Source organism: Paramisgurnus dabryanus, chromosome 1 (genome assembly GCF_030506205.2).
Source record: "Paramisgurnus dabryanus chromosome 1, PD_genome_1.1, whole genome shotgun sequence".
In the NCBI taxonomy this organism is placed as follows: domain Eukaryota; kingdom Metazoa; phylum Chordata; class Actinopteri; order Cypriniformes; family Cobitidae; genus Paramisgurnus; species Paramisgurnus dabryanus.
In genome coordinates this window covers 30,280,108-30,305,986 of record NC_133337.1, presented here as the reverse complement: position 1 = coordinate 30,305,986, position 25,879 = coordinate 30,280,108, and the positions used below count along the sequence as shown (strand labels likewise).

Genomic DNA, 25,879 nt, shown 5'->3' with positions numbered 1-25,879 from the left:
CTTTTTTATGATTTTAATCTCTAAAATTACATGCTAAATTCACAATATAACAATTTATCAGGTTGTTAGCTACTGCGTATGCGCACAGATTGGCACGCGCCTCACGTGACTCTGCATAAGCCCCTCCCCTAGAAAATCATCATGTCTTTATCGATTGATGATTGGTTCTTTTGACTGGAGGGCGGGACTTCTGCCACCAGAGCAGGCATAGTAGGTGTGTTCGACTTCATGCGGCGCTGCGCAGACCGATCGGCGGCTGACTTGAAGCAGTGCATTCCGGTTAGTAACTTTGTCCGACTTAAGCTGGCGCTGCAGGCAAGAGACTGTGTCATGTGGTTTTTAAGTACCGCGAGAGCGATTCGAGATCAGCCGCCTGAGTTAGCCAGTGCAGTTCGCGAAGAGGAGCTGCACGGGCTGTAATGACGACACAGCTGTTTTAAGATTGGTCGGATTCACGTGTTTCGTGTTTATTTTCATGCCCTCAGTTCCACAAATGCTCACAAATCTGTATTTTTATAACAGTTAAAGCTAGTTTCATGTAGTCGAGATGTTATATTGTGTTATCTTCATCAAAATAAAATGGATAAAAAACGTAGACCCCACTACATTGTATTTAAATAATATATGCTTATGTTGAACTTTATTCTTGTAAAAACAGATGCTGTAAGCCTCTTCAGTTCCACTCATGCTCATACACGGACATTCAAAACAGTATAATTCACTTTTTATTTAGTTTACATCTTACAAATCATGTTTAATGCTATTAAGCCAGAAATCAGCCATGCTTGACGTAAATGCCGCAAACTACAGGAACCACAGCGCGTCCGACTTCACGTCTCCGTTTTCGGCTCCTCCCCGCCTGCACGCGGCTAATTTCGCCGATCGGTTACATACAGCCGATGTCGAACACACCTATTGATTGTTGTATTGTCTCCTATTCAAAGTAACAGGAGTGGTTAGTCTTTTTATATCCAATATCTTTGTTAATACATAAATAAAGGTATCCGATATGTCTGTATTCACCAACTGCCATGACTGTGTGTCACAAAATTTTGGAAAAAGATAATCTGATAATAAAATTGTCATTTTTGATGGACGAGTTATTCCAATATAAAACTAAAGAATGAAGAAGGAGCATATAAGCTCTTCAATGAGAAAGTAGGTTATTTTTAAGAGAAATTATAGTTTTTATGCTAGTACAGTAGGTAGAGATACTGAGTCCTCTCTCTATATAAAGCTGTGTCAGGGAAATGTGTTCTGCTTTGCATAATTCATGAGCTCAGCAACCTTGACTCAGTCAAACAGCGAGCGAGACTGTAGAGACTGTAGATCTAAAGATTCATTTCAAGATGTTGTCAGATGTTAGGTCAATAATATCCATATATTCTTCTTCTGGAGATAACCTGCGTCATTAGGAGCATTGTTCAGATAGCCTGGCCATGATCTGAAACATACATCATGTTACTCTTTGACATAAGAGTCTGGTTGCCTAGATACACCTTAGGCTGTGAAAAATCTACACTGAAGGCCAGTTGCTTAGACACGAGTTAAATCGCCAAAGGGTGGTCTGGAAACCAAATACAGCATTGTCATTTTGTCACATACAGTAGACCTAAAGCAATGTTCATGTCTTTTTAAACCCATGCTACTTTTTTTCTTCTGACACTTCTGTTTAAGAAACAAACCAAAATGAAATCATTACTGATTATCTCAATTGTCAATAATGTCATTTTGGGTTTGGAGTAACATTTTCATTTTTGGGTAAAGCGCTCCGTCAATGTGTGGATTCAGAAATAAACCAAGAGTTTTATACAGAGAGACTCAAACCCAAGGCCAACTCATTTAAAGCACTTTCTGGCTGAAGAAAAAAGACAGGACTCCCTCAATACCCAAAGACAAGCAGATTTAAAACATCTTCGAACAAACGTGTAAAGCGTGTCGGATGGCTGCCATGGTGAAGTATCTGTGCAAGTGGCCAATGGAAAAACCTGAACCGATCAATTGCGCTAAAGTCACAGTGACGGTTAAATGGAAAGTGTCAATCAAATGGTGGTCGCTGACCTTAAGAAGTTATTCTGTAAAATACTGGGCATCTTTGTCTTTTAAGATGAGAGTATAAGAGCTTTTAAAGGCAACAGTGAGTCTAGCCAATAAATGTTTTCGACCCAATAATTTGTCATTTATGGTCAGCCACTCAAAAAAGACAAATTTAAGACAAATTTAAGACAAATGTGAATGGCGAAAAGGTCAACAAAATGTTGCAATCCCAGCTAAAACCTTACTGTAAGCGCCATCAATGTGTGAGATCCATGAGTACTGTTACATCACAACTCTCACGTGTCTCATATTTAAAGTCTCATCACATAGGATACGCATTTTGCATTACCTGCACTCTAAAAATGATGGGTTGTTTCAACCCAAGGATGGGTAAAATATGCACAAACCCAACAGATAAATTAACCTAAAAATACGTATCTGGCTTGAAACAACATATACATACAATGAAACAAGCATAGGTTACAGTACTTTAAACCTAGTAGTTGAGCTTGTCCATATTTTACGCAATCATGGGTGGAAACCTCCAGCATTTTTAGAGTTTCCAAGAAGTATTACCACCAACCAATGTGATCATTTTCTAAAATGACATTTGATTTATAACTACATCTACATTATAGAGAAGCTAAAACATATCTGTTTTCCCATCTCATAGCTTAGTGCAGAAGTCTTCAACCTTTTTCAGTCCGAGGACCCCTTAATGGATAGAGAGGAGGACCAAGGACCCCCAGTACAGTATCTCAGAGGTACATATTGATACCAGAGAGAGCATATTAGTATTTTAAAGTCACATATTAGTACCAAATGTATACCTAAATATGACATACTAGGAGTTTTTCAAAGGGTACTGCCCCAGTGATAGCTTGGTACCATTTTTTTCAGAAAGTGTGGGAAGTTACAGTATGACAACCTGATCTCATAGAAGAGACAAACCTGGGATTAAATTACTGCTGAGTCAAATATTAAAGCTTCACGGATAGAGGAAAGGTGCAAGTAATCAGGTAATCTGACACAGGCTTTAATTCGCTCTCTGATTGGCTGGATAGAGGACCCAATACATCTGTCGTAAAGAGCAACTATTGTCCGATTCACAATTTTCCTTTTCCTTTGGTGTGTAAGTGTGTATTAGTACATGTTAACGATATGAAAAAGTTACAAATCCCAAAGTAAACAATGACGCTAGTTATCATCTCCAACGTAAATTTCTTTTCTTGGACTACAACAAACACACGGATTGTAGGCAACAGTTTACTTCCTGGGCCGGATGACGTGGACAAGACTGACATTATCATAACTCCTTCCTCCTGTTAGCATTGCATTGTGACTGAATCGTTTAAACATGGTAAGGAGCGTCACATTTTCAGCTGACATGGTATTCAGACCAATCACAACGTACAGATTAGCTGGCCAATCAGTGACACAGGGCTTTTCAGAAAATGTATGGTATTTGAAAAATAATGTGTTTTTATCCATTAACCACGAGAACACATTGTATACCAAATACACAAAATAACGTTGTTTTTTAGCAATGAAATAGGTGCACTTTAAATAAAGGCTTTTCTTGATAAAATTTTTTATGGACAAAAAGACAAACATACTAAATGAAATATATATGTGAATCACATGATAATGTCTCTTTTAATGGATGAAGACCAAGCTGGATGGAAAAAAAGATAAGCATACTAAATGAAATATGTATATGAATTGACATTTTTTTCACATGACTCTTTTACAAAAACACTTTGCTTTGTACCAGAGAAAAAATGTTGCCACAGGCATTTCCAAAAAGCTTAATCTTTATCTTACAGTATAAATTAATCCCTATATAAATTGAGAGGATTTGAACAGCATAATTAACATACGAATGGGCGTTTAACATTATACCGTAGAGTTTAAAAAGGCTGAATTTCATTCATATGGGTTCATTCATAACCACATCCTACTGCTGCCTATTGTGGGTTTGGCAAACTTGTTGTTTGTGTTGACAAGGTTTTCTTTTCACTAGCTCATTTTGCCAATCTTTTTGTATTTAAGTTTGATTCTTTTGTTTTTAAAATGTGTTGGCATTTCCTGAAAGCTTTTGTATTAAACTCAGGATATTTCAATGCTATAACTGCATGAATCGCTTCAAGAAAACGTTTGTCTTTCACGTGTGTACAAGAGCACAGAAGTGTGAGAAACATCAACAGTGTCTGTATTGGGTCAGAAAGGGTCTCTCTGAGTGTGTGTTTTGAGCCGGGCTGAATATTACCATGAGAATGAGACACAAAATAAACTCAGACCAATAAGATGAGTGGGACTTCACACACACACTTTTAAGCTTTTCAACTTAGTTAAGGGACAGTTCTACCAAAAACATGTAATTCTGTCATAATTTACTGACCCACATGTATGAGTTTCTTTATTCTGTTGAACATAAAAGAAGATACATTTTGATAAATGATGGTAAGAACACAGTTGACGGTAACCACTGACCTCCATAGTATTTGTTTAACCCACTATGGAAGTCAATGGGTACTGTGTAGAAACATCATTTATCAAAATATTTCTTTTGTCCACAAGTGTTACATTACAAGTAACGTGCATTACATAATAATATTACTTTTCTGAAGTAACGAGTAAAGTAACACATTACTTTTTAAATGTACACATTCATATTTTAGTTCCTTTTAAAAAAAGTAATGCAAGTTACCTTTTTAGTTTAATTAATTTCATTAAAAAAATATGTACTGATTTAAACTAGTGATGCACCGATATATCGGCCGCCGATATTTATCGGCCGATTTTTGATGAATTTGAAACCATCTGCATATCGGCAATAGCACGAGAAAGGCCGATACCGATTGTTTATTAATTAACTGCATAAAGAAATCCATTATATGTAAAAAAAAAAAATGAGTTAATGTTGTTAATAAAATAAATGCTGAATAGCAAAAACCACCTTTGAAGGTTGTCATGCTGTCTTATTATATTTGTTTTAGCTTAATTTGTGCCTCTCTTATTATGTTCGTAAGTTGAATGTTAATTAGATCCAATCCATGTTCAGTAAAAATAATTTGATGCAGAAATAAACTGGCTAATAGACCAACTGTATAGTATTGTACACAAGTGTTTAATATCCGTATCGGCCAGAAGTTGTCTGTTTAAATCGGTATCGGTACCGGCCCAAAAAAATCCTATCGGTGCATCCCTAAATTAAACTAAATGTAGTCACATTTTGCACTCTATGCGTACACGCCTGTGTCGGAAAAGTTTGAGTCCGAAACTGAGATGGCAGGTCAGAGCTCGACATTTTGTAATGAAATATGCAATTTCTGAATGCTGAAGTTTTCAGTCATAAAAACACATCCAAGGCCTGAAAGAGATCAAGCCTCAGCCAAGAAAAACTAACGCAAAAGTAACTAAAAAGTAATGTAAGCATTACTTTCCATGAAAAGTAACTAAGTAACGCAATCAGTTACTTTTTTGGGAGTAACTTAATATTGTAATGCATTACTTTTAAAAGTAACTTTCCCCAACACTGCTCAGCACGATCAAGAGAAATTGGAGGAACCCGAGTTAAATTTCAAGGGTTGCGAAGGGGGTGAATACTTATGCAACAAAACAAAATTGAAAAAGTGAAGGGTGTCTGAATGAATAATTTCTGAATGCACAGAATACTTTATTCAATAAATGCTGTAAACGAGTTAAATGCAAACTGGTAAGAAATTATTTAATTATTTAATCGAAAATAAGCATTTTAATGACCACATTCCCTCGCTCAGAAAAGGTACATGGGAAACTTTTCTCCGACAGTACAAGTTCTTCTCAACAAGCTACTTCATTTTGAAGAAGACCTGAGTCAAGAGAATGAATCCCATCGCTCTGTTTCTATGGCAACACACTTGTTACACACACCGGCCTATTAAAAGACAGACAACGCAGCTAAACCCATCCATCTTTTTAATGTAAATCTAAGCAGAGGACACTACTGAGAAAAGCGCCCTCGACGGCTCTCAGCTGTCATTGAGGAATGAAAAGAAAGAACAGCTCTTTACTTTAGCACAGGATGCCTTCGGGCCAAATGAGAAAAGACATTAAATGTCTCCTTTCATGCCAAAGTCTGAAGCCCTTCAGCGGTGAATTAGCCAACCGATATAACCGCAGAAACTCTGATGATACAGTAAGCCTTTATTTTGAAACCTTTTAAAGGGTTAAAGTTTGTTTACCAACCTGTGTTTACTAGATAATGCACCGCGCAGCTTTGCAATTTAATTCATAATGTTCCTCTGGGCCAATGAAATTCTAGTTTACTCAGATGGTTTATGAAATACAAGGCCCTTATTCAATCATTTGGAAAGGTACAAATGAAGTTTGGCATTGTCAATGAGTCCACAAAATTGTTTCAATAAAAGCTAGACTTAGCACGCATTTAATTTTAGATGCAACATTTTCCATTGCTTGAGTCATATTCATCATAATAGTCTTGTTATCCACTTAAAAAATGTCTAAACATTAAATAATTTCTTACCAGAATTGTTTTGTTTGGCATAGACTACAAATATTTAGTTTTTTGTTTTTACCGTAACACTTTTTTAAAGTTGTATTTGTTAACATTTAGAAAATGCATTAGAAATGTTCATTTTAGCATAATAATTTTTTTTACATTTGCAAAAGTTGAAACTGTTAGCATTAGTTAATACTCAATGAACTAACATGAAAAATTGTATTGGCACTAACTAACATTAACAAAGATTAATAAATGCTGCAAAACAACACTTGTTAGTTCATATTAGCTAATGCATTTAACTATAAATACAACCTTATTGTGTAAAGTGTAATCGTTTTTACGTTATAATTTGCCAAACATAATTTAAGCTAGATTTTTTTTCTGTAAAACTTGCGCAATTCTGCTGAGGTAAAAATTTGTATTTGTTGTTTCTAAAAAATATTTTTTTACTACATGGCGAAACGAGAAACTGGTTAGGGAAATGAGTTTTTGCACCATAGAGATATAGTTTCAGTTCGAGAAGCTACAATTGTTGAACTGCTCTGCTGGCAGCTGTACGCCGATACGCTGATGTTGCGTCCAAAAACCAACAACTGATGCTTTCGAAAGCAAGACAATGCAAAACCTCAGCCCTGCTTTGTTTCAAAAGGTCACTGCCGGGTGTTTGCACAGAATTGCTATCTAAATACATGAGCTAACTTCATTTGACACGGCGCTGGCGTGAGGTTATCCAGTCGTTCCTGCAGCGTCAGCCGGATGGGAGAACGTTCTTTCTCTCCTGAGCTTTGGGAAGGTGCTGAATGTCAGCATGGTCCTGTCTGGCCAATCACGAGCTGTATTGTTGCTTTATGCTGTTTATAGTTTGTATGCTGAATGTGTTAACTCGAAACAGTACAACCTGTGCTCTAGACTAACAGACTATAAACTGGAACATAAAAACAAGGGAGAATTTCTAATCTGTATTCCAATGTAAACAACAACAAATCTTAATTAAAATACACTAAAGTGCAAAGTTCTATTCATTCAAAACTGCATTTAACTCTGAAGTTGTGTGTTTTTGGATGTAATATTTTATAATAGAGGAAGAAGAATGTGTTTAATATTTTAAAACTCTTCTCTCTTTCTCGATAAAGCCGCTTTAAGAAAAACAAATGTTTATTAACTAAATAAACTATCACTGGATTTCATATCCACCCATAGGGCTCCTGGGAAATATATTAAAGGTTTGTGGCACAAATTAAAATGTATTGTAGGTATATATTGGAGTAACACAACCCTTTATTCTTTTTCAGCTTAAAACATGAAATAACACATGCGATGGAATGATTGATTTTCCAAATCACTAAATCAATGACCTGCAATTTTTCATCAAGACACATTTGAGACAGATGTTAATACTAGGTATAAAAACAGCATTAGTATGGGTTTGAAAATCAAAGACCTATAAAAACAGATGCAAACAGGTTAGGATCGGATCTCAATGCTCTGTAATGGAATACTGTGATGTGTTTTTAGTTTTTGGCAGAAGAAAGAAATCTAAAATCCTGTAATGATCATAATTTAAAGGGATAGTTCACCCCAAAATGTTTTTTTTTCATTACTCCACAAAAACCTTTGTTAAACTCCACAAAAACCTTTGTTTAACTTAAGAACACAAATTAAGTTGATAAAATCAGAGCGCTTTCTGACCCACCATAGACGACAACGCAACTCACAAATTTTAGGGCCCACAAAGACAGTTAACATAGTCCATTCAATCTTCAGTTCATGAAGCAACAAGAATACTTTTTGTGCTCATAAAGTCAATCTCCGACTTGTATTAACGAAAGCACCACACTTATGTCCATCATCAGCCATAGATATATATGCATGCATAGATGCCTCATTTGACAGCTTCTAGACGCATCCGCCAAACAGTCACTAATGCAGCTTCTATGTAAATATATATCTATATACAACTTTTTAAGCACAAAAAATTGCATTGCTTTCTTTGGGATTTCATCAAAATTATCTTAGATTGTGTTTCAAACATAAGCAAAGGTCTTACGGGTGTGAAACGACATGACGGTGAGTAATGACAACATTATCATTATTGGGTAAACTATCCCTTTAAGAACAGAAATTAAGATATTTTTGGATAAACTCTGAGAGCTTTCCGAGCCAGCATAGACGACAACGCAACTTACAAATTTTAAGGCGCACAAAGACATAGTTAACATAATTCATTCAATCATCAGTTCATGAACTGACGAGAATACTTTTTGTGCTCATGAAGTCAGTCTCTGACATGTATTCACGAAAGCACCACATGCATGTTTTAAACACTAGCATCCTTTATCAGCCATAGATATGCATGCATAGATGCCTCATTCGGCTGCTCCTAGACGTGACCGCTAAACAGCCACCACTGCAGCTTCTATGTAAATATATCTATAAACAACTTTTTAAGCACAAAAAATTGCATTGCTATCTTTGGGATTTCATCAAAAATATCTTAGTTTGTGTTTCGAACATGAACAAAGGTCTTACGAGTGTGAAACGACATGACTGTGAGTAATGACAACATTATCATTATTGGGTAAACTATCCCTTTAAGAACAGAAATTAAGATGAAATCCAAGATCTTTCAGAGCTATAGATGGCAATGCAACTCACAACTTTTAGGGCCCACAAAGACATATTTAACATAGTCCATTCAATCTTTAGTTCATGAAGCGACAAGAATACTTTTTGTGCTCATAAAGTCAGTCTCCGACGTGTATTCATTAAACACTTGCATCCTTCATCAGCCATAAATATATATGCATGCATAGATGCCTCATTCGAAAGCTCCTAAATGTGCCCGCCAATCAGCCACGAATGGGGCTTCTATGTCAAAATATATCTATGAGCAACTTTTTAAGCACAAAAAGTTGCATTGCTGTGTTTGGGATTTCATCAAAAATATTTGAATTTGTGTTCAGAACATAAACAAAGGTCTTATGGGTGTGAAACGACATGACGGTAAGTAATGACAACATTTTATTGGGGGAACTATCCTTTAAGAACAGAAATTACGTTTTTTTATTAAATCCGAGAGCTTTCAAGGGGCACTATAGACGGCAACCCAACTTACATCTTTTAAGGTCCACAAAGACTTAGTTAACATAGTCCAGTCAATCTTCAGTTCATGAAGCGACAAGAATACTTTTTGTGATCATAAAGTCAGTCTTCAACATGTATTCACAAAAGCACATCAGCCATAGATATATATGCTTGCATAGATGCCTCATTCACCGCTCCTAGACGTGTCCACCAAACAGCCACTAAATATTATAATGAAACTATTAAACTATTGATTTCCGAACATAAAAAATGGTATTACGGGTATTAAACGATGTGATAAAATATTCATTATTAGGTGAACTAACCCTTTAAACTGTTCTGTGGGTAATAATAAATTTGAAAATTTCATAAAAAATGAAATAGCAAGTTGTAACCCCAACACTATATTTGAAATAACACAGGGAACGGTCCTTTTGTCAAGCTCTCAAATATTACTATGGAACATTAAATATTTAGAGAGCAGTCGGGAATATCCAGAAATTATTCGATGGCTCCTGAAGGCTGAGAGTCGTAGTCTGACTCTCATCTTTTGTCCAATCACATGTGTTGCTGTAAGGGGGGGGGGGCATAATGTTTTATTTAACACTGGTTGTAATAAGCTCTCAAGCGTCTTACAATCTGTTGATCTGACTGTATAATCCACCTCTTCTGTTCTCCTGGGTGATATCTATACATTGGGGGTGGGCCATGTATTTCATTAAAGGTCTCATCCCAACAGTAGGCCATGAGATTGTAGCACAGGCTTATTTGTATTCTGAAGAGGGCTTTTAATGATGCAGAAAATATAGATAAAGGTCATAACAGTTAGACGAGGAACTCATCAGTCTTAAAATGCTCACTCACAGATTCATTTAATAAGATGAAGCGAATCAATGAATCATGAAACATATCATCATCCGATTCGCCCACTGAACCATAAGTCATTTCTTTGGTCCATGAATTTTTACTGTGTTAAACTAGTTAAGGTTTGTGATATATATATCACATCTAAACCTGTCATGTTATTTAATTGTATCCATAATGCACACTGATTCCCACAAATCTCATCTGAAGCTCTCCAGGAGGAAAGTAAGGGCTGGCTCTCACTATCTCTGATCCATCTGTTACAGATAAGCTGTGGTCATCTGTCCACATGCTGTATGTGGGTGAACCAGAGATTTTACAGTATGAGATGATATTACTCCCATTAAAAGAGGTAAAACGGTGTGTCAGAGTTGATATAAAACCTTTGATAGAATTTAACCCTTTGATCTCTGGTTAAAAAGTCAAATCTGTAATAAAGAAAATGTTGAAAGGGACAGTTCACCCCAAAACAGAGCTACTCATGTCCATACAATAAAAGTAAATGGGGACCATTTGGGCTGTCAAGACCCAAATCTACATGACTTGGGCGCTATATTCCCAGTTTTTAAATGATGTGTGAGAAATAGGGCTCTCAAAATGATTAAATAATCGTAATCGTAAAAGTAATCTGATACTGTCTCGTACAATCATTGCGGTGATCTGAAATCCTTGCGATGAGCAATACTTTGAAATTGTCAGCTTTGGTCAGCATTCACTTTTATTGTATTGTTGTAAATACTGTAACTTCTTTTGTGCTCAACAAAAGAAAGAAAGCCAAGGTTTCTTACAAGAAATAAGGATGAGTAATTTCATTCTTGAGGAAACTGTTTCAATCCAAACTGAAGGGCAATAAAACCTCACCATGATTCATCCAGAGAACGTGGCTATTAGTCCAGCAAAACACAAACCCCAAATGCGTATGACAATATTTGTCAAAAAAACAACTTCCCAGCAGAAACCTTAATCATGCCCACACACATGGCACGAGATGACGGTCTATTTTTATCTGCTTTTTATTACAAATCTAGGCTGAGCTCTGGGGCGAGCTGTTCTGTAGATCTTTGCATTAATACAACCAGACGTTCAGTTCATAGTAAAGCTCAGCAGGGTTCATCATTATAGAGAATCACATTCAAGTCTATCTAGTTGAAGTTATCCTTCTTCTTCCTTTTTATTTCTTAACGCCATTCCAGCATTTACGGCTATATTCATGGCGAGAACCAGGTAATCCATACATAAGTTTATTCAGACAAGTTGATTTATACACAAGTTGGGGGAGGGACAATTTTGTATCTCCAATTTGCCTAACTTGCATGTTTTTGGCCTGTGGGAGGAAACCGGAGTACCCGGAGTAAACCCACGCTGACACAGGGAGAACATGCAGAAACTCCACACAGAAAGGCCACCTGCCCTAGACGGGGCTTGTTGAAGTTATTTAAACACACACATTATCATAGACTGTAAATACGTGTCGAATACATTGTTAACATTTCAATTAGTGGTGGGCAAGCGATTAATCGCGATTAATCGCATACAAAAACGTGAGTGTCTGCATAATATACAGTATGTGTGTGTACTGTGTGTAATTATTATGTATATATAAATACACAGACATTCATGTATGAATTTAAAGAAAGATTTACAGTTGTATATACACTTGCATACAAAAATAATGCACACCCGCAGTGTAACGGCAATTCGCGAATAACCACCTTGGGTTTGCATTATTTTCTTATAATTCAACGGCCCGTCGTCAATTATTCCTTACATATATTTTATATTATATATACATTTAAAAATTAATATATAAATACAATTTTTCTTAAATGTATACATATGTTTGTGTATTTTTAATATATATCATATTTTTTTTAGTATTAATAATTTAGATTTTAGACTGATCAAGAGGGAAAATCACATATTGGGCCCTATCTTGCACCCAGCGCAATTGACTTTGTCAGTGACGCATGTTTCATTCGTATTTTGCACCCGCGCACAGCGGGTTTTTCCCTCCACAGACGCACGTCGGCAACTTAGGGAATGAACTTGCGCTCCCTGGGCGGTTCAGCGCAAAAAAAAGAGGTGTGTTCCGGCGCAAACCATCTCTGATGCTATTTTGCAGTTTCAAAAAACAAGTGCGCCACTGACCAGAAAAAAAAGTTTAAAGTCAGTGGCGCGTTGCGCGTTGTTCATTATGCTATTTTAAGGGCGCATGCTTGACCATAATGTATAGCGTGCACAACGCTTTTCTAATCTACACAGATGCAACAGTTATTTTTGCAAATCATAAATTGTTACACTAAAAAATATTAACACATGAGATAAGGGGAATCATAGTGGTGAGCATTGTGGTGATCGTTTTTATTTATTGTGTGGCTGCGTTAAAAAATTCTCATGCAAATAACAATTAAAATATTTTCATAAGTTTGTTGTGTGGCTGTATTACGTTTATTTTATGTAAATATTAATTAAAATATTTTCATAAGAAACCTTAATGTATATGAACTTGATTTGTAAGAGTACTTTGGGGTTGGACCTTGCTTGCGTTTCTTGGGTCCGATTTCAAAGCCCCCAAACCTTTTCAGCGGTGAGGGTGGACACAGCGATGTCCTCTGCTGGCGTCTGTGTAGAGGCAGATCCACCTCCCGTTACACGGCGTGCCCGATTTATGCTGGCAAGCTTGGGATTCCCCCTCTCCTGACATCATTGTAGCGCTTGGCGCAACGATGGGGATGCAGCTGATGAGACTGTTGCTATTTCCTCTCACGCCTGTTTAACCTACGCTGATTTGGGTGGGTTTCTCCTATCCCCATACAAAACAACTTCTCTGTCTTTGACTGCTCTTACAAGAACGTCGATCTCCTCGGCTGTGAACCGCTCCTGGCGTGCGCCTGGTAAATCCGTCATAATAATAGCAACCCGCCATGGAACTTGCGCCCTTGCGTTTAAAGGGAATGTTGGATAGCGTTCTGATTGGTTTATTTGACGTTACGCCCAAACCACACCTATGAATAATGAACCTACTTCAGACCAACTCCTTATTGATTTGCGCCCGGCGCAAGAGTTATTTCTCCTGCCGGGAAAATAGCAACAGCGCCCAAGATCCGCCCACAAACTCACTTGCGCGTTGCGCTTCACACTTGCGTTTCAGATCGTTAAAATAGGGCCCATTATGTCCTTCCACATGATAACAACCTGTCTGACAACATTGCTATCAAAGTCTCTGCTGTTAGTGATGATGATGTGTGTAAGCAATATGCATAATATTTGTGTTCCATTACTATTATTTGTTAAACAAGTAGTCTTCCTTTAACTCAACTGGTAAAGCATGGTGCTTGTAATGTCAAGATCATGGAAATGCAAAACTGATACAATGTATACCTTGAATGCAAGTCGCTTTGAATAAAGACGTCTGCAGCATGAATCTAATGCAAATGTTTGTCTTGCTAAAGTAAAAGCTTTTTATATTAAAGCCTCGGTGAAAGGATGTTTACACTGAATCATCCTCATTACCTTTAAAACCAAATGGAAAAAGTGCAAACAGACATAAAATCAAGCGAGCAATGCTTTACCTGCTTAGGAGGAGTGTTTTAGTTAGCGGATTCTCCCGTTTCAACCAGACGTCCACAGCTCAGGTGTCCAGTAAAGCTGTAAAAACACAATGAAGTTATTAAAAGGGGAACTCTAATATGATGAGCCATCAAATGTTATAAAAGGCATCATGACTCTCTGTACTTAAAGGGACAGTACACTCAAAATGAAAATTACATTTTTAAAGGCACAATATGTAGGATTTAACCACTAGAGGTCTCATTTTCAGAACAATAACAAAGGCGAAAGCTTAATGATGTTACAAGGGTGGTAGGAAGATGGAAGATGTTGTTTATACCATCAAAAGATGTATGAAATTCGCTAATCATGTTCAAGGTCATGAATTAATTTTGTATTACTTGTACGTTTGATCGCAATATTTTATGCCATTGTAATGAACAAGCTGTAGATATAACTTCATTGATAGGTGACAATGACAAAGGATAAGCCATTTTTTTAAATAGGGATAATGTAAGTACACAACTGCATGAAATATATCCCAATTTGCAACTGGTTTTTGAATATTTTGTTATAAAAATCTTACATATTGTGCCTTTAAGCTCATAATTCACTTTTATTCCCTTGTGATGTTTTGAATCTGTACAAGATTTTTTTTTCTTCAAAATAAGACCTGTTTCTTTTCCGTGCAATTACAATGAATGGGGGCTGGAGCTTTGAAGCTTTCAAAATAAGTCAAAGAGAACAAAAGTAGATCTTATACAACTCAACTCATGCACAATACTGAGTCTTCAGAAGAGTTCTGTGTGAGTAACAGACTGATAATTAAGCTATTATTCACTAAAAGTAAGTCATACATATTTGAAACCACATACGGGTGACTAAATGATGGCAAGCATTTGATTTTTAGGTGTAACTATTCCAGAACAAAAAACACAGATACAAACAAAACATAAGGACAAGTGCTGACAACAAGCGTACCGTAGCATCTATTAAAAGCACACAATCCCAAAAACAAGTTGGTCTTTGCCCCAGTGGGATATTAAAAAATATATATTGCTTCAGTGTAAACACAACACCATGTCTTAAATCAGCAGTGAGCGTGACAGGGGGACCTGCTTTCAGCAACACCCCTCTTATCACCTCTATATCACACGTGCTGCTTCATGGTAGCGCATATATTAGTGCTTTCCCCCGAGACGCATGCATTCATTTCACATTAACAGAAACACGCGGGTTAACTCTGCCCCCCACACGCTTTGATGCGAGAGCAACCACAAAGGCGCAGTGAGGGAGAGCCGTGCTGCTTTGCTTTATTGTTTTCTGATTTTAAAGCAAACTGTGGAAATCTCTGACCGCTCATGAAGCTGTCGCCAACAGCTGCTGTATCACAGAGAGACAGAAAGGGAGAGAAACGAGCATTAAAAACAGAGAAAAATTACACTAACTACCTCCAGCCTCTCAGAGCGGACCTGAGACGTTGTCATGGAGACAGGCCGCATGCCGGCATGGTGGAGATAGAGAGCAAGAGAGAGAGAGAGAGAGAGAGAGAGAGAGAGAGAGAGAGAGAGAGACAGTCGGGGGGTCTGAACACTGTATCGAATGTTGAGAGACAGATCTAAAAATTCATAATCATCTATATAATATATCATCTATCTTTTTATCTATCTGTCTGTCCTCCATCAGTTTATGCACAAATATATAGCAGACAGCTCTATCTGTCTATCTGCCTATCAGTCTATCTATCAGTCTGTCTGTCTATCTCTCTCTCTGTCTATCAATCTGTCTATCTATCTATGAACACATATAGAGTAGACAGCTCTCTCTGTCTGTCTGTCTGTCCTCCATCAGTTTATTTATCTATGCACGCACGCATATACAGCAGACAGCTCTATCTGTCTGTCTGTTTGTCGGTCCATCTGTCTGTCTGTTTGTCTATATGTCTGTCTGTCAATCTATCTATGCACACATATACAGTAGACTGCTCTATCTGTCTGTCTGTCCTCCATCAGTTTATCTATCTATGCATGCAGCAGATAGCTCTATATGTCTGTCTGTCTATCTCTCTATCTATCTTTCTATCTGTCTGTCTGCCTATCAGTCTATCTGTCTGTCTGTCTGTCTATCTGTCAATCTGTCTATCTGTCTGTATCAGTCTCTCTGTCTGTCTGTCTGTCAGTCCATCTGTCTGTATATCAGTCTATCTGTCTGTCTGTTTGTTTATATGTCTGTCTGTCAATCTGTCTATCTATTTATGCACACATAAAGAATAGACAGCTCTATCTATCTTTCTGTCTCTTTGTCTGTCTATCTATCAATCTATCAGTCTATCAGTCTGTCTGTCTGTCTGTCTGTCTGTCTGTTTGTCCGTCTGTCCTCCATCAGTTTATGTATCTATCCACACATATACAGTACAGTAGACAGCTCTATCTGTCTGTCTATCGTTCTATCTGTCTGTCTGTCTATCTATCTATGCACACATATTCAGTAAACAGCTCTATCTGTCTGTCTGTCTGTCTCTTTGTCTGTCTGTCTATCTATCAATCTATCAGTCTGTCTGTCTGTCTGTCTTCCATCAGTTTATGTATCTATCCACACATATACAGTAGACAGCTCTATCTGTCTGTCTATTGTTCTATCTGTCTGTCTGTCTATCTATCTATGCACACATACAGTAGACAGCTCTATCTGTCTGTCTATCGTTCTATCTGTCTGTCTGTCTGTCTGTCTGTCTGTCTATCTATCTATGCACACATATACAGTAGACAGCTCTATCTGTCTGTCTATCATTCTATCTGTCTGTCTGTTTATCTATCTATGTACACATATTCAGTAGACAGCTCTATCTGTCTGTCCGTCTCTTTGTCTGTCTATCTATCAATCTATCAGTCTATCTGTCTGTCTGTCTATCTATCTATGCACACATATAGAGTAGACAGATCTATCTGTCTGTCTGTCTGTCTGTCTGTCTGTCTGTCTGTCTGTCTGTCTGTCTGTATGTCTCTCCTCCATCAGTTTATGTATCTATGCACACATATACAGAGTAGGCAGCTCTATCTGTCTGTCTGTCTGCCTGTTTGTCTTTCTGTCTATCTATCTATGTACACATATACAGTAGACAGCTCTATCGTCTGTCTATTGCTCTATCTGTCTGTCTGTCTGTCTGTCTGTCTATCTATCTATGTACACATATACAGTAGACAGCTCTATCTGTCTGTCTATTGTTCTATCTGTCTGTCTGTTTGTCTATCTATCTATGCACACATATACAGTAGACAGCTCTATCTGTCTGTCTATCATTCTGTCTGTCTGTCTATCTATCTATGTACACATATACAGTAAACAGCTCTATCTGTCTACCTGTTTGTTTGTCTGTCTCTTCGTCAACCTGTCTATCGATCTATGCACACATATAGAGTAGACAGCTCTGTCTGTCTGTCTGTCTGTCTGTCTGTCTGTCTGTCCTCCATCGGTTTATGTATCTATAGTTCTATCTGTCTGTCTGTCTGTCTATGTATATATCTATCTATGCACATATATAGAGTAGACAGCTCTGTCACATCAGCACACACAAGTCAGAAAAATAAACAAATCAACACAAACACAAATCTGTCTGTTTTTCTTATAAGAAAGGTGATAGCAGGTGTGTACCATTCACAAGACATAAACAAAATGCTATTTGCTCTTGTTTTCATGCAGTCACACCACCTGAGTCAAAAAGGTGAAAGGAAATAGTTTACCCTGAAGGTTTAACTTTCACCCACCGGGTGTGAGAAACATTCAGGAATAAATTTACCAAAATACCTCTAAACAAAACTCTCACAACCCAACAACTAAATCGCATGTCACACATAAGAAACAAAGGGTCTGTGTGGAGAAAATAACTTTAACCAACCAGAATATGATTACCTTAATGCTGTGGTCATTCAATAACATTCCTTTCCTGATGACGGTAGGTACCAAAAGTACATGCTGCAAACATCCCCTGTGGTTCCTGTAGTGCGTGTGTGGCCAGTGAATGCTCTGACAGCCGGCTGCCTCGTACACACACAGACACACGCTCATACATCTACACAAGCGCTCACTCGTCCCTCTCTGCGCCACCCCCCTGTCCCTGCCTACTAACTCGGGGAGATTAACACACCCCTTTGTACGGGGACAAAGGGGGTTAATGCATTTCCTGGTGCAAAACCGAAAGCATCCACAGAAACTGAGAGATGGAGAGGAGGACAAAGAGAGAGAGAGAGAGAGAGAGCAAGGCAGAGATAGAGAAAAGGAAAATGAGATCTCTTTAATATTTCAACAGTTTCTCTTGGAAAACAATGAAACCAAATGAAGAGCAAATGGAGACTGAGAAGTACTTCTCATATGTTTGCCTGAAACTCAAACAATCTAACAAAAAGTTATTTTGCAACTATTGTGCTATGCACATCTGCAATATAATGATAATCTTGCTATATTGTGCAGCCCTATTTGAGAAAATTTTCATTCATGTTCCTTTTATTAAACGTTCAGAATCGCAGATGTGCAAAAGATCTCAATTAACCTCAGACTGCAGAGCTTCCGCATTTAACCGACAAAAGCGTCAATCAACGCACTGACTGAAGAGCCTGGGGCACACTCATTCCTGCTGATCTGAGATCAGATCGAACCAAAACCATTGGAAACAACACCATTTTAGATTAACATCAATAGGCATTTATCTCAATATTGGGTTAGACAAACAGATTTGGACTTCATTAGTCTGTCTACAGTGTCCAATGAAAGTCATGATACAAATGCGTAGCTCTATGGCAACCAGATGATCCTAAATTGAGTAATTATGATTTTACACCCCTCTGTGCTTATACATTCAATGCTGACATAATGAGTCGTTTCGGGTCACTTAAAATGATCCGAGCATCTGTTTACGTCATTAAAATTATATTAAAAGCGTTTGTAAAAACTGTGACAATGATCAAGAGTAATTTTTACCATTGATTCTGATTGGTCGATAGCTGTGCTTTATTTACGATAAATAATAGCTAATAGCAATTTACCCAACAATTCTGCAACATAAACATATGTGAAACAGTCGGTCAGGGCTTTTCCATTTAACTACATGAAATGTCCATTGATGCATACTTTTGCTTTAATATTTGTATTGTGTGGTGGTAACCATTTTATAAAAGCAATAAGGTACCCGAGGTGCTGTATTGTGAATAAGTCACGACTCAAGGGGTTGCACAATGCAACGGGTTAACAATGCCCTTCAGCCGTTACATAATTATTCCACAGCACAGCATCGAGTATCTTATTGCTTACTTATGCATTTGGCAGACGCTTTCAACCAAAGCAACATACAGTGCATTCAATCTATGCATGATATCAATAAGTGTGTTTCTTGAAATTAAGTACTACCAGTTTACGAATATAAAATACAGTGGATACACCAATATGATAAAAGTAACAAAAAACACTGTTTACCAACTCAGAAAGTAAAATATTCAGAAAGATCATCGCATGTAGATACAGTCTTGAGTATATATGCACAGAGAAGAAAGCACCGGCCCAGCTCTCAGCTTTAATTTACCCTGTCTGAGAGTTAACATCCGTCACATTGGGGTCCCGCACGCACACACAAATGTCCAAATGCTGGAGAGTTTCACAAAAGGACACGGAGAGGCCTATTCACACAGTAGATTTAGCACACACCAGCTGGGCTTTCGGCACTTTTGAGAACTCTGTCATTTCCACTTCAGCTATCTAGACAAGCAAAGGATACAATGTCTCAATAGTTGAAATTAATTGTAATTTCAGTTTGATTAAACTTAAAAATTTTGAGTGCAACAAGGAAGTTTTACACATGGACACAATTCCCGCCAGATTTCAAATATGATTAGAAAAGAAACAAAAGATTTGTTTTCCTTTACAGTTTTCAATGTCTTATGGAAGACTATGGGCCAGATTTACTAAACGGGGCAAATTTGCATGAGAGCGCAATTCCAAAAAAGCGCTGATGTGAGTGGTAATATCTGCGGGTTATTTACAAAAAAAGAGCAAATTAAATAACAAAGCCACAAATGCTGATTTTCAAAATGACCAACGTAATCTACTAAGAGCAGCGCAAATTAATTCAGGGTCGCAAATAAGCATAGCTGATATTGAATTCAGCACCACGGACATCGCAGCGAAAAATTCGGGACATGTAATCCCAGCTAACGAAGACATGGTAAATTGAAAAAATGAAGGTTTACAAAAGTTTTTAAACGTCTGGTATTGTGTGACTTCTCCTAGTGACTCCTTTTTTATTTACCTCACCAAAAAAATAACATGGCTTAGCAAACAATATTTTTGATTAATATATTCCTCTTGCATTCATAAACTTTTAAAACAATCTTCTGCATTGTATCACACGTTCTCTGATCTCTGTGATGCCTCTTTTCTTAGCAATAATTGCAGCCATTTCAAGAGCAAAGTAATTTAAGACATGCTTTTTTTCAGCATAAAATAATAGCGCAAATACCAGTCATAACACACACAAAAATTAGTAAATCGCGTTGCGTGAATCATTTAAATAATCTCCACCCAAAAATGTTGCGCCTGAAAGGGAAACTCCTAGAAATGCCATAGGGTCAGGCACAAAAGTAACTTGACCAAACCTTTTCAGCGCTAATTATCCACTGCACGTCTTTAGTATCCCGACAGTCATTATTTAACGAGAACATTTTGGAAGCTGTTAGTATATCTGGCCCTATATTCTATAAAAATAAAAATATTTGGTAATACTTTACAATAAGGTCAAATTTGTTAAAATGCATTAACTAATATGAACAAACAATGAGCAATATAGTTTTTTTAGTATCTATTCATCTTTGTTAATGTTTGGTCAAAACAATTGTTAGTTCATTGTGCATAAACTAATGTTATACCACAGGGCAAGCAATATTTTTGCTAACTGTGGTATAAGCCAAATAATTGACTCCGGTCCTTTGAATTATTTGAAAATCATGCACACACAAGGTGGTGCGGAATTATATTTTCTTAAAAATTCTTAACGTATACAAATATTGATTTAATAAACCCCTTGAGTTGTAATAAATCCAATGATGAAACTTGTTGCATTAAAAAATTAAGTAAGCAATTTCCATATTGTAACTTGTCCTGTAACTTAACACATATGCAACAACATACGTCAAAACAACCTTACGTACCAGATGTTATGGAAATTGCTAACGCAAAGGGTTTCCTCGAAAATAAAGTCAACTAATCATTTTAAGAGTATTATTGTTTGTTTATGTTAGCTAATGCATACTAATAGTAACAAATCCAACATATAACATACAATAATTATTTTAAACAAAGCACAACAAAATATAAATATATACATACAAAAATAAATGGTCTAAATCTTTGGTTAATATAAAATCACAATTATAGGAAACCAATATATACACAAACATTTCAAACACTTAAAGTCAACCAAAGACAAGACGCTATAAGATTTCAGCTGAATTTACTTGTTTAGTTATAGAAACAAAGACTTTACAGTTATATTGATTTTATGAGGGGTAAATGTTGGTATGATGTCCCCTACAGAGGGCACACTGCACAATAACAGAGTGTCATTTGATTTTTATGTAAATTATGTGGTTTGAGCAAAGGCCACATGCCAAGAGAAATGTAAAAAATCTGTAGGGTTCCCCATGGTCAACTAGTCATCCAATAACGTTGGTTATTTTAACCAAATTCAGGTTTATTTTGCCTAGAAGTGGGTTACTCATAGCTGGACAATATCGGGTCTACAGACTTTGAAATGACGGCAATTGCTTGCTGGGAGTAGAGAAAGCTTACTGGGAGTGATTCATCTTTCTCTTGTAAGGTCAATGTGCATTCAGGATATTTTCTCCATCTATGCTGCTTGATGCCTGCAATTATTAACTAATCTGTAATCCAGAAAAGTCTTGGGTTTATAAAACATGCATTGAACAATGACAGCAGTTCACTGCAGTCTTATCTGGAATCGGCCACATGCCGGCAGCTCTACAGTATTTTTTCTGCCCCCCTCACCAGTTGTGGCAATCCCACAACGTCATCCCCATGGACACCCACCACGGCAACGGTGCCCATCGAAGATGGGGCCACCCGATGACCCCGAGCCCCCAGACATAAAGCCAGCACTCCAGAGAGAAACTAATCTTGTGTAACGCACAATGAGCGAGCAGGGAAAGAACAAACGAAAGTAAAAAAGAGAAAGCTAATGAGAAGCAAATTCTTCAAACAAACTGGTGGTAATAAAAATGAAAGTGGGTGAGCGATGATGAAACTATAGGTTGGTATTTCAGTCTGAGTGGAGCTATACATCTGATGGATGAGAAAGAAAAACTCAGAAAAGACTCGTGTGATGCTATTATTAGCCCCACCGGAGGAAAGGGATTTCTTTTTGAGCCAGTAACTCGGCTGGTTGAGAAATCTACTCAAGAGCTCCCTAAGGCTTGGGAATCAAATCGGGTCCTGTTGAGTCTCACATGCCCTGTGAACAAACACCTGTACCAAATTGTGCAAAAAAACTTTTTTATTAGTTTAGTTTCTATATAAGGTTATTTGTTATATATATGGTATAGTAATATAGATAATGATTTGGTTAACTAAAACAAAACAAAAAACAGAAAACTAACAATGAATAGGCTCTGTGGGTTACTGTATGTTTGAATGTTTTGCAGTTTGGTGACCCACAATTGTAGGACGTTGTCCTTTTCTTGCGAAATAAGGGGCGGTGACACTAGACAATTTTTCGGATGTTGCTGCCAATATGGGCAGGGAGGGCTTTGTCCATCTTTGCCTTTAGTAGAGAGAAAGGTCACACTTGGACATACCAGTTTTCTATTGGTCACGTCTCCATGTGATACGAAATCGCAGGTCAGAGTTCACCAAACTTAGGTAAGCAACTTGTGGTATATCGATCTAACACATTTGCATGCATATGGAATGAACAATGACTTTCTACACAACTTGATATTTCCACACAAGATTTCTCACAGTTTTGGACATGTGGCTGGACTCCAGCTGAAACCCTGCCCATTCATTTAGTTCTAATTCAAGAAATCAAGCTCTTCCTCCACATATTTTTGTTTGCGTGGGCGCAACAAAGACAGAAAACAGCAGCAAAGTCTAGAAGAGATGTTTATGAGAGACGAAAATGAATATAAAATGAAGGGGTCATTCACAGGACATCCAACACAGTCTTATGACAATTCGTATGTATTTTACGAGGTGGCTTATTCCTATGAATTCATACGACCACAATTGTATATTTTTGTAAAAAAAAAATTCGCCCCTGCAAGGTTAAGGTTAACGTTCTCAAGAAGAATTGTAAATAGTGCTGAGAGTAAGAAGAAAATAGACAAATTATGCAGCACAGAAATACAAAAAAAATACATCAGTAAAAAGGCAGGAACATCACATTTTAGGCCTACTATTAAAAAAAGCAATTGTTTCAGCAATGATACTACTACTTAAACTATATTTTACTATATAAAACACTAAGAACTCAAATCCTTTACCTGCCAAAATGACAAAAGCATTCGCCCAGAACATAGCAGTATATTAAAGACCTATTTGGCCTTATTTGTATCCAGTCAGGCTTGGGTGGGCAGCATTGTTATTTCCCCGCCATGTGGCCGCCCAGTGAGCGCTTGCCTGTGATCTGACGCCTCTAGCAGTGCACATGCACATGCAAAATGAATGTTCTGTCTTGATTTCCATTAAACAAAGTGGTGTTACTAAACCATCAGTGACCTGAATTCAAATTCACGTTTGTCATGTGGATAGGATGTCATAAATCAAGCCGGTCTGACAGCGAGTGAGAGCAGGGATTTCAGGATTTGAGAGCAGCTATAGTCCTAAAAATAAGGGGATTTAAATGGCTTTTGTTAGGGTGTATGGTTTAATGAAGAAACCTTTCCAGGAAACCTTTCGATTGGACTAAAGGTTCTTTATAAAGTGTAAAATTATCTTTACACTATAAAAAGATTTAAGGAAACCAAAAATGCTTCTTCTATGGCGCCGGAAACACTTTTGTGCACATTAAAATAAAGTGATTCTTGCACATGTTTACACGCATAAAAACAGATACCTGAATTTGACAATCCAGTAAGCAATGTTGCTCCATAAGACTTAAAGGTGCATTGTGTAACTTTTAGAAAATCTAAAAGTGCAACAAAATATGCATAACTATATTATCAGTGGTGTACAAAGACCTTACATAATGAACTGTATTGTTTTTATTATCTTGGAATGAACCGTTTTTATCTACTGTATAACTCTAATCTCATATAAGCTTTATGTTTTTTAAATATCCATGTTTTGTAAAGAGAGAAGCAAAAAGATTAGCATTCTGTGCTAGCGTTAGTCGTTTGCTTGCTTGGTAACTTTCGTTTTTTCTTATTGTGCACTGGTTGGCTATGCCGAACAGCCAATCAGAATGATCCGACTTCCACATGAGTGCTACCACCGATTCGACATGCTGAATGGCCAAAAAAAGCTGACAGTGACTTACTTTAGTGGACGGTGCGGTACACTGAAAAAGCTAAGCCAGACGACGCTCTGACAACCTTTAAAGTCGTCATAATATTGATATTAAAAACCGAAATATTTTTGCTATTGTGTTGTTTTTTTACAAACCACTTATCTGTGAGCAACACATTTTTATTATTCATGTGCCCTTATAATCTTAAATCAAAATAGCTGTGTACTCCTCCTCTCGAAACAAAGAAATGACTTGAGGGCGGGGCAGGGAAAAGATCGCAGCAATTAGCAACATGACTTCCAACTAGGGATGTTAAACAATTAATTGCGATTAATCGTTAGCAGAATAAAAGTTTTTGTTTACATCATATATGTGTGTGAACTGTGTATAATAAATTTCTATAAATAAATGTACACACATGCATGTATATGTTTTAGAAATGTTTACATGTGTATATACATTTGTATATTTATGTATAATTTATATTATCTATAAATATAAATACTTAATATATAAAAAAAATTCTTAAAATTATACATGAATGTGTTCATATTTATATATATACATATTTATTATACACAGTTTACACACATATGTGATGTAAACAAAAACTTTTATTCTGCTAACGATTAATCGCGATTAATTGTTTAGCATCCCTACTTCCAACGATCCAATCAGTTCTCTATGGACGAATTGAAGTCCAGCCCTGCCTTTATTATCATTTCAGAAGCCATTTTACTCTGAAATACATCACGATGGGGAAAATAAGGCAAATGCTACTTTCGTTTCATGGCGACTTTAATGAGTAGCGAGGGCTAGTGACACCTTAGAAAAATTGTTTTACTTTATGGTTTATTGTATTTTATGTGTTTGTATTGTGATTGTAGATCACATCGGTACATGTGCAAATAAAATGAATGAATGAAATGGTAACTATTTTCCATAAAAGTTTAAGTGGACAAAGATTTCCACTGAATTGAAATTCAAATAATTTATTTAATAATCAACCTTCACATTTGTTTATTGATTATTTAAGGTTAATTTGATTATACGTAGTGTAAAATTCCTTTCCGAATAACACATCTTCAAATGCATTCATCTGTCTAAACTAACAAAAATACCTCTACATAAGGGTTACAAAAACAACCTCAAAGAAAGACATGGTTGGCTTGCCGTTTTTGTTTAAAAAAAGAAAAGCAGAATAAACAAACAGTGTTTGTTGACTTCTGGTCTGATTGTGCAGAGCCCTCGAAAACAGAATGCATAACAGATTACAGGCTTGGCATGTGAAGTAGTGTTGAAGAGCCATTCAAAGTCAATGAAACCCAGAC

The 25,879-nt window shown here is 36.9% G+C and overlaps 1 protein-coding gene across 13 annotated transcripts in view; it reads right to left on the bottom strand.

The window, feature by feature from the left end:
• The window catches only part of nrcama (neuronal cell adhesion molecule a), a 134,443-nt gene that overhangs the window by 94,871 nt on the left and 13,693 nt on the right, over positions 1 to 25,879 (bottom strand). For 12 of the 13 annotated variants that reach the window (XM_065289810.1, XM_065289814.1, XM_073814538.1 and 9 more), the window contains exon 2: positions 14,065 to 14,140. The gene's annotated coding sequence lies outside the window, so the exon portion shown is untranslated. Of the gene's footprint in view, positions 1 to 14,064; positions 14,141 to 17,950; positions 18,085 to 25,879 lie in introns of those variants that run through there. The other variant, XM_065289811.2, reaches the window with a different exon arrangement.